Consider the following 9,336-nt stretch of genomic DNA (forward strand, 5'->3'; position numbering starts at 1 on the left):
TCTATGGCATATAGATGAAATGGAGGTAATGTTATTGAAACATCTAAAAATCTTTGTTAGCAGGCAAGTTAAATTCGAGCCGAGTCCCGTTTGTTTTCTGTGGAGAGCTGAAAGTTGTAGTGTTCGCATAATAGGTTTGGGTATTGAGGACTAAAGAAAAAAGATAACATTTTTCTCTCGATGCACATTTAATCCTTAGTTTCCTTAGAAATTTTATCGATACCCAAGTAGATTGAGATCGAAAGATCTTTAAGAGATTCGAGGGAGTCGAGACATGACAGAAACCGGAGACCGGAGATCTGGTCAGCTTGCTCCAGTTATTCCTTCGTATGTCCACAACTTGAACTTGCTGAAATAGTCATTTTACATTAGATCTTTATTTTAAAAATCACAGTTTTAAAATCATTCAAACCGAAGGGGCATTTTAATATTTTGAATAATAGCCGTGGTTACCAGGTTTTTCGTTTCGAATTCCAGTGAAATATATGAACTGTTCATGCCCACCGGAACCTAAATTGAAACTATTGCAGCCAGTACTTTAAAGCTTTCGAAACGTATAGATCCTGTTATAGACCACTACTGCACAGAAGCAGGCTCTTCAGCCCATCTAGCCGAACTATTACGCAGACTAGTCACCAGGGCTTTCTCTTCCATATACTCCCATCCATGTGCCTATCTATATTGCTCATGAATGTTGAAATTGAACCCGGACCCAATCGTTTCGCCTGAAGCTCGTTCCATACTCCCACTACGGCCGGAGTAAAGACTTTCCCCTCATGCTTCATTTAATCATTTCATCTTTAATCCATGATCTCTAGTTCTAATTTCACGCAATTTTAGTGGAAAAGCCCAGCTTGCATTTACATTGTCTATACATCTCATAATTTTGTATGTCTCCATCAAATCACCAATCATTCTACTTTGCTGCAGCTAATGGAGTCAAAACCTATTCAAGCTCTCCCTATAATTCAGGTTCAGTGTCAGTAAAATCTTTCTAAATTTTCTCTGCACTCTTTCAATATTATTGACATCGTATTGTGATCTCTTCTGGGGAAAGTCTGACTTGTACAAAAGAAAGGGCCTGCACTGAAAAGCGACCGATCTCCTGGCGGGCGGGTTTGCTACAACTGTTGAGGAGTGTTTAACTACAACAGCTTGTAGTTTAGCTAGGGAGTGGGAATTATAGCGTAAGTGCAGATATTAGGGGAGAAGGACAAGGGCATGATGCTATGTGTTCTGAGTTGGTGAGGAAGGACAGACAGGGGACAAAACATAAATGTAGACAACTCAAAGCACACTGCAGATGCTGTGGTCAAATCAACACGTACAACAAGCTGGAGGAACTCAGCAGGTCGGGCAACATCTTTGGAAACGAGCAGTCAACGTTTCGGGCCGAGACCGTTGTCGTGACGAAGGATCTCGGCTCGAAACGTCGACAGTGCTTCTCCTGCTGCCTGGCCTGCTGTGTTCCACCAGCATTTTGTGTGTGTTGCTTGAATTTCCAGCATCTGCAGATGTCCTGGTGTTTGAAGAGGAGAAGCCATACTTGATCTAGTTCTGGGTATTGAATCTGGTCAAGTGGCAGACCTCTAGGTGCGGGAGCATTTTGGTGAGAGTGACCACAACTCCCTTAACTTCAGCATAGCTATGGAAAAGTGTAAAAGCAGACAAAATGGGAAAGTGCTGAACTGTGGATGGTCTAATTATGAAGGGATGAGGCAGGAACTAGCGAGAGTAAATTGAAAAGAGATGTTCAAGGGTGAAAGCATAGAAGTAATGTGCAGGAAGTTTAGGGACCACTTCTGCTGGGTTCAGGATAGGTTTGTCCCACTGAGATATGGTGAAAATGGTAGGAAAAGGGAACCGTGAATGACGAAACACGTGAGGCAACTCCGCAAGAGGAAGAAAGAAGCATATGTTAGATATAAAAAGCAGGAACTGGGGGTAGGGGACTCATGAGAAAATTGGGATAGCCAGTAAGGAGCTTAGGAGAGGACTTAGGAGAACTTCAAGGGCGAATGAGAAGGCCTTGGCATGTAGGATTAAGGAGAACCCCAAGGCATTCTATGCGTATGTGAAGAACAGAAGGATTGCAAGAATGAAGGCGGGGCCTTCAGAAGGATAAAGAAGGCAACATGTGCCTGAGGGCCGAAGAGGTTGGGGAGCCCTAAATTAATACTTTGCTTCAGTATTCACAAGTGAAAACGACTTTGATCGGAGTGAGGTCGAAATAGAATAGGCCTGTGTGCTGGACAATGTGGAAATTAAGGATGAAGAAGTGCTGTATCTTCTGAAAAATATCGAGGTAGATAGGGCCGGACGTTATATACCTCAGGTTGCTGTTGAGAGTGAGAGAAGAGATCGCTGGAGCAGTAGCTATGATCTTTGAATCCTCTTTGGCTGCAGGGGAGGTCCCGGAAGACTAGGGAACGGCAAATGTAGTTCCCTTGTTTAAAAAAGGTAATAGGGAGAATCCTCGGAACTATAGACCAGTGAGCCTTACGTCATTGGTCTGCAAACTATTGGAAAGGATTCTTAAGGATAGGATCTACGAGCATTTGGAGAAGTGCAGTCTACTCAAGGATAGTCAACATGGCTTTGTGAAGGGAAGGTCGTGCTTCACGATCCTAATTGAGTTTTTTGAAGAGGTAACTAAAGAAATTGATGAGGGTAGGGCGGTAGATGAGGTCTACATGGATTTTAGACAATAGGCAATTGGCGCAGAAGAAGACCATTCGGCCCTTCGAGCCTGAACCGCCATTTTGAGATCATGGTTGATCATCTACTATCAATACCCGGTTCCTGCCTTGTCCCCATATCCCTTGATTCACCTATCCAGAAGATACCTATCTAGCTCCTTCTTGAAAGCATCTAGAGAATTGGCCTCCACTGCCTTCTGGGGCAGTGCATTCCAGACCCCCACAACTCTCTGGGAGAAGAGGTTTTTCATTAACTCTGTCCTAAATGACCTACCCCTTATTCTCAAACCATGCCCTCTGGTACTGGACTCTCCCAGCATCTGGAACATATTTCCTGCCTCTATCTTGTCCGATCCCTTAATAATCTTATATGTTGCAATCAGATCCCCTCTCAATCTCCTTAATTCCAGCGTGTACAAGCCCAGTCTCTCTAATCTCTCTGCGTCAGACAGTCCAGACATCCCAGGAATTAACCTTGTGAATCTACGCTGCACTTCCTCTACAGCCAGGATGTCCTTCCTTAACCCTGGAGACCAAAACGGTACACAATACTCCAGGTGTGGTCTCACCAGGGCTCTGTACAAATGCAAGAGGATTTCCTTGCTCTTGTATTCAATTCTCTTTGTAATAAAGGCCAACATTTCATTAGCCTTCTTCACTGCCTGCTGCACTTGCTCATTCACCTTCAGTGATTGATGAACAAGGACTCCTAGATCTCTTTGTATTTCTCCCTTACCTAACTCTACACCGTTCAGATAATAATCTGCCTTCCTCTTCTTACTCCCAGTGGATAACCTCACACTTATTCACATCATTAAACGTCATCTACCAAGTATCTGCCCACTCACCCAGCCTATCCAAGTCACCCTGAATTCTCCCAACATCCTCATCACATGTCACACGGCCACCCAGCTTAGTATCATCAGCAAAATTTAACAAGGCATTTGACAAGGTCCCCCAGGAGAGACTCATCCAGAAAGTCATGAGGCATGGGATCAGTGGAACCTTGGCTATTTGGATTAAAAAAGGGCTTACAGGAAGAAAGCAGAGGGTAGTTGTGAAATAAAAGTATTCTGCCTGGAGGTCGGTGACTAGTGGACTGCCACAGGGATACGTCCTGGGACCCCTGCTCTTTGTGATTTTTATAAATGACCTGGATGAAGAGGCGGAAGGATGGGTGAGTAAGTTTGCGGATGACACGAAGGTTGGAGGAGTTGTGGATGGAGCTGTAGGTTGTCGAAGGCTACAAGAGGATATAGACAGGATGCAGAGTTGGGCAGAAAAGTTGCAGATGGAGTTCAATCCGGATAAGTGTGAGGTGATGCATTTTGGAAAGATAAACCAGAAGCCTAATTACAGGGTTAATGGTCGACCACTTAAGAGTGTGAATGAACAGAGGGACCTTGGGGTTCAATTCTATACATCCCTCAACATAGGATAGTTAAGAAGGCTTATGGGATGTTAGGCTGCATTAACACGGGGGTTGAATTCAAGAGTAGAGAGGGGTTAAATTCAAGAGGAGATATGTCATGTTGCAACACTACAAATCTCTGGTGAGACCACACGTAGAGTATTGTGTTCAGTTCTGGTTACCTCATTATAGGAAACATGTGGAAGCTATGGAGAGGATGCTGAGGAGATTTACCAAGAAGTTGCAAGGATTGGAAAACAAGTCTTATGAGGCAAGGTTAGCAGAGCTGGGACTTTTCTCCTTGGAGCGTATAAAATTGAGAGGGGATTTAATAGAGGTGTACAAGATTATGAGAGGCATAGATAGGGTGGATAGCCAGTACCTGTTTCCCAGGGCACGAATAGCAAACACCAGAGCGCATATGTACAAAGTTAAAGGAATGACGTTTAGGAGAGATATCAGGAGTAATTTTTAAACAGAGGGTTGTGGGTGCCTGGAATGAATTGGCAGGGATGGTGGTAGAGGCTAAAACATTAGGAGTATTTACGAGACTCTTCGACAGGCACATGGATGAAAGAAAAATAGAGGGTTACGGGGTAGTGTGGATTTAGTACTTTTTTAAAGGAATATATGGGTCGGCACAACATCGAGGGCTGAAGGGCCTTTACTGTGCTGTAGTGTACCGTGCACTAGTGTTCTAGTGTTCCTATAGGCAGGTGACTAGGACTAAATACAATTCACCAAATAAGGCTTCGCAAAAATCTTATACAACTTCAAGGTTTCTTCCAAACTCTTGTACTCAATATTTACTTTGATCTACGAAGGCCAATATGCCAAAACCTCTTTTTACGGAGCTACTTAACTACGACGCCACTATGAAGAAATTACGTATCGGCATTCCTTCTGTTCTACCGTACTCCTAAGTGCCCTGCAGCTCATCGTGTAAGTCCAACCTAGTTTGTCCTCAATTTATGTTGAATAATCACCATCTGACGTTTTCAGCCTGTTTTTCCAGCTGCTTCAGATCCCACTGCAAGGTTCAATGACCTTACTCGTCGTTCACTACGTCCCCGACCTTGCTGTTATCCACAAATTTAATTACCTAGATTACAACATTATGATTCGGATCGTTGATATAGATGACAAACAACAACGGACATAACACCCATCCCTGAGATACACCACCAGACACAAAACTCCACTCAGAGAGGCAAACATCGACTACTACTCTCTGGCTTTTCCAGCGCAGCCAATATCTGATCCAGTTTACTACCCGATACTGAATGACAAGCAACCTAACCTACATCACAACCTCCCATATGGAGCCTCTGTCATCGGCCTTGCTATAGTCCATGTAGGCAATTTCCATTGTCTTTCCGTCATCAAACCTCTTGATAACGTTCTCGAAAATCTCTAAATAATTGGTTAGACATGACCCACCTCGTGCACATCCATGTTGATTATTCATAATTAGACTCTGTTTTTCTCCAAATGTCTATAAACCTAATCCCCTAGAATCCAGTACAATAACCTGCCTACAACTAACGTTAGGCTCACCTGCCTATAATTGCCAATTTTATTCTTGGAGAGCCCATGAACAACGGAACAAAATTGTCTACCCTCAGCTGAGGCTAAGGACATTTTAAAATGCTTGCTGGGTCCCCTGAACTTTCTGCACTAGCCTCCCACAAGGTCCGAGAACACTTCTTCAGCTCCTGGGGATATATCCACCCTACGTTGTCTCAAAACTGTAAGCACCTCCTCCTCTCTAATCCTTTTAAGTCCATGAACACACTACTATTTTGCCTCACACTGTGTCCGTCTCTCGAGTAAATACAGATATAAAAAATCCAATTGTGATCTCACTAATCCCTTTCAGCTTCATGGCCGCTCTAATCGGAAACTAGTCACTTGCTATCCTTCTACTCGCAATATACATGTAGAAACTCTTGGGATTTCCTGTGCTTTGTCTACCAGAGCAACCTCATGCCCTCTTTCAGCCATCCTAATTTGCTTCTTCAGTGTTCTCTTATGCTCCTTAAAAGTACAATTGTTAGACTTCAGGTCATTTATATACATCACAAACAACAAAAGTCGCAGCTCAGACCCCTGCGTAACTCTACTAAATAACAGTCTCCGGCTAGAATGGGTCCCTTCAACCACTACCCCCTGTCGTCTATGCGCAAGTAGTTTCTGAATACAAAGAGACAATTCGCCACGGACTACATACTTCGTAATCTTAAGGATTAGTTTCCAGAGAGGGACTTTGTCAAAAGCCTTACAAAAATCCACTATTTCTCACTATTTCATCATCTCTTTTATTCCTGTAATTTTCTAAAATTTAATAAATAAATAAAAATTAAAAAAAAATAAAAATCCATGTAACCAACATCCACAGCCCTACGCTCATCAATCTCTCTCGTAATCTTGTAAAAAACTCGTAGTTGGCAAGGCAGGACCTGCAACGTACAAAGCCTTGTTGGCTTTCCCTCGTTAGGGTGTAAATTTCCAAATGCTCATATATCCTATCCCGAAGTATTTTCTCCCGCAAATTCTTACAACTGACGTGAACGCTCTGGTCTATAGTTCCGAGGATTTCCCCTTCTTCCCTTCGGATATAGAGGTGTGTCATTAGTCACTCGTCAGTCCTTTGGGACATCGCCTATGGCTAAAGGCCACGAAGATACTGGTCAAGGCCCCAGCAATCTCGTTTCCTGACTCCTTCAAGATACAACGGTAACTCCCATCTGGCCCTGGGGACCGATCTACCTTAATACTCATTAGGAGGCCGAACACCTCCTTCTTCTTAAACTCGAAATGTCCTGACGTATTTATACAGTCAGCACTATATTATCTTGAGATGATGGCTTCCTTTTTTCGATCTTGCATACATGTAATATTGCTTTGCACCTTCAGTGACTTACACGTCATATTGGTACGACAATGAACGTTAGATGTTAGAAATCTACAGCAAAACCATACATGCTGGAGACGCGGTTCAAGCAGCATCTGTGGAAAAAGAAACAGAGTTTGTGTTTCTGATCCCCCACCAGCCATCAGTATATCTGATGAATTGATTTGTCAGCAATGGCTCTTCTTACACAGAGGCTTCCTGCCCTGCAGAGTATTCCCTACATTTTCTGTGTTTAAGTTTAGCTGCACCTTCACTGTTCCGAGCATGCCCTTCGGCATTTCGCAATGAATTGAGGTTCATTTTTTTCGACGACACACTATTTGTATTTATGCAATGAAGAGAAATGCTAATCTTGAGGAAGATCCGCGAATGAATTCTTATTTATCCCCGTGACCTTGCATAATCTAAGCACTTGTATTCACTTATACCTTTCCTTGCCCGTGGCTCCCGGGCATCGGGTTAGCATAACGGTTAGTGCAACACTACAGCAATAGCTCGGACTTCAGTTTTGGCGTTGCGTGTAGGAGTTTGTTCGTTCTTCCCATGAACCGCGTGGGGATCTTCCTGGTGCTTCGGTTCCCTCCCACAGTTCAAAAACCTTCCCGTTACTAGATTAATTGATCATCGTAAATTCTCCCGGGATTAGGCTAGTTTTAAACAGGTAGGCTGCTTGACGGTGTGGCTCGTTGGAGCGGAAGCGCCTGTTCCGTGCTGTATCTCTAAATACACCACCTTTCTATTGATGAGGTGTGCCATTCGTTTTCCATTCATCCTATCCGGACATTTACTTTGTTCTCTGTGGCCTCCCTATCCTCTATACTTCAACCACTTACACTTTCTAATGAACTAAAACACAGAGCAGCAAGAACCTGCAGCAGAACCGAAAGGACGTCGCCCAACATTACACTGGATTGTGCCTTGTATCCTGGCCAGATTCACCTCTTCAAAACATTGGAGGCACCATTGTTTGTGGGGTGGAGGGTAAACATGAGGTGTATAAAGAGAAATATAAACTGTTCAAATATGGTTTATTTTAATGAATTATTTTAATTATTCGATTGTTTGTTGTTTCAGGAACTAATTTTAATTAAAACTTTAGTTTAAGCCTTTAATATCATGCTCCAATTTTAATATATCTTACAAACGTGTCAATTACTTTAATGGCGGGGCATTCGGTAATGTATTAAAGATAACTGGCCGTCGGCGTCCTGAAAGCCGAAATGCCAGAACAACAGACCACAGGGAAAACAAATGTTCTTTAACCGTTTCTCCTGAGAGAATTTACGTACACGAATGGGGGCGACATTGCGTGGTCTAGCCTTGGCTGCTTCAAAAGACCATAAGACATAGGCCAAGGATTAGGCCATCTGGCCCAATATAGGGATGGAAATTTCATCAAAAACATTGAGGGATTTCATCAGGTATTGATAGATTAGTTGCAGAATCACCACGTGAAGAAATTGCGTAGTCTGACCCTCTTTTCTCTAGATATTTACCTGAATGAGTGGAAATATCGATGAAAATTAAAATTCTAACAGATCTTAACATACTCAATGAAGAGAAGATTCTTTCCTAGATGAGGAGTCCACAACCATTGCTCCAGTCTCAGATCAGGCGTTTGCATCTAGGAACAGATGTGAGAAGGGCCTTCTGCCGGATTTCTGACTCAGGGGTGTTCCGTCATGTTCCCAGAAGCGGCAGCTTCGCACAGCCTGCATCCCACTCAACCACACGCACTCAATGTGCTGACGATAGTGTTATTCTCCAGCCTTTGGAGGCATCGTCATTAAATTCATTCATAAGATCACAGATTTCTCAATGTTAAGGAAAAGAGCAGGAGCATGTTGCTGAGATCAAATATCAACCAGTATTTGATGAATATCTAGACGCGTTATGGGGACAAAATGCCCTATTCCTCTTCCCAGATTTATGGTTAATAACCAATACCGTCAGGGCACGATACCAGCTGCCCCTCCGCTGGTTTAATTCAACCGCTGACACGTAAGAGGAATATATTTTTATTTTCTGTAGCAAAAGATTCCGGGTTACATTTACAAAGTGAAAATGTTTTATTCCGCCATAATGTAAAGTACGACTGTAGGAAAGCCGCTTGCAAATAGAAAGGAATCAATCGTGGAACCTCACAAGTGCACTTTTCTTGTGGGTTCCACTGGGAGGCGGTCAGCGTGAGGTAACAGTTGAGGATGTAGGTCCGGTGGGTATCCCGGACGACTCGGGTTGTCTGGACACCAGCCACGACATTGTGGTCCTTTTCTCAGACACCTCCACCTGTCTAAGAGAATAGTTGTTGA

This window comes from Hemitrygon akajei, chromosome 9 (genome assembly GCF_048418815.1).
Source record: "Hemitrygon akajei chromosome 9, sHemAka1.3, whole genome shotgun sequence".
Classification (NCBI taxonomy): domain Eukaryota; kingdom Metazoa; phylum Chordata; class Chondrichthyes; order Myliobatiformes; family Dasyatidae; genus Hemitrygon; species Hemitrygon akajei.